Genomic DNA, 1,774 nt, shown 5'->3' on the forward strand with positions numbered 1-1,774 from the left:
TTTTGCATATCGGATAGCATCACATTGTATCGTCTAACTTAGTCGTATAGCGTAGCATAGCACACTGGTTTCGTTTAGATCACATCAACAGGGATTTGAATCGAGATAGGATAGCAATAAAAGTCACGCAGATTGATAACAAATGGAGCAATCAACGAATCTTAAAACACGTAAACAGGTAAATCATATAAAATCAACGAAGCAACACTCAAAATCGGAAAATGGATTGTCTGCGGCTACTAGACTTTGACTAACCATGGCAATTTAACTATTCACAGTTGACTTGTCGTCACTTTCGACTCTAGGGGACATGTTTCTGCCTCGATTCTTGGGCATTATGCATGCGCATTCTAGGCCATACTCGTGAGTTCAGGTCGTTGGAGTCCGTCAATTGCCTTGGCGAGATAAAATAAAATTGGAATAACTGCCAAGGTTAGGGTTTCACCCCTAGCTCAGCAATTTCTTCCTTGTTTTAAGAAAATTTAGAGGAAAGTTTTCATCAAATTACGGGTTTCAGCCCTGATTTGGTATAATTCTCCCTCGTTTGTTGATAGAAATTCGCACAAAATAATTGGCAAAATTTGTAATTTAGGCAGGAATTCGCGGGTTTCACTCCTAATCCCGTCCAAATTACGAAATTTGGCTCGGAGTTCGGATGTAATGATAGAATAGAAGGAAACAACATAAAATAAGCACATAAACTTGGTCTCTTGGTTCCTAGCTATAGTCTAGGTCTCTAAGACAGCGATCCGGACTAGATCGTGTCTAACCTAATTCCCTATAGTTATGGCTCTGATACCAATCTGTCACACCCCAACCGATGGCGGAATCATCGGGGCGCGGCACTGAGCGAAACAGATTGTTCAGAAGTTTCCACAACAACTATCATACAATTCAGTTATATAACACGTCCCATACCGCGTCCCAAATAATAACAAGTTATCATAGAAATCAACTAAACAATATGGGAACTGTTCCGACAACTCAGATTCTTAATTATTACAGACCGAATTAAATATTGTTTTAAGACTCCTAGACGGCTAACTGTAGATCTTACTGACTACAGGTGCCAGTACAAGATCTACAGAGAACTATGGCCCTGGAGCAGGTATGTGGACACTGTCCTAAGGTCACAGGCTCCTAGAAGCTTATTATTGCCTCGCTTCCCTAGCACGCTAGTAGCTTAAACACCTGTCACATACGTTAAAATAAAAGTCAATACATATAATGTAAAGGTGAGTACACAAGTTTGATATAGCATATAAAATTCAAAAAGTTTACGCATAACCAAGCACGTACACAAGGGCAAACGATGCATGTAAATTATCAACATGGGACCATCGTTACCAACGACTTCGAGTTGACTGTCCGAGACAGTTCGCAATACATGATTACCACTGTAATCCATGCAAGTAATTGTCCTTAGCAACCCCCGTGTGAACGGGTGCTGAGTCCAAACTATAGTACTACGTTGCTAAAGCAGGCAGATAGCACTCCACGTGTAAACATAATAAACAGCAATCATTTAGTCAAGTAATACATGCAAGTAGGTTAGCGTTCAAATAGTTTGTGTTGTTTGTGAATTTGATAGATTACGTATGTAACACCCAAAAGTGCTGAAAGCAAAAAGGGATCGAGTATACTCACAGTGGTTGGTTGTGGGTTGGAGGGAGCACTGAGAATAGGTTAGCCTGAATAGTTCGATAACAATACAATGAGTAATGCGGAAAAAGTGAACAGTGGAAACTGGATCGGATAGACCATTCGATCGGAC

Source organism: Helianthus annuus, chromosome 13 (assembly GCF_002127325.2).
Source record: "Helianthus annuus cultivar XRQ/B chromosome 13, HanXRQr2.0-SUNRISE, whole genome shotgun sequence".
Classification (NCBI taxonomy): Eukaryota; Viridiplantae; Streptophyta; class Magnoliopsida; order Asterales; family Asteraceae; genus Helianthus; species Helianthus annuus.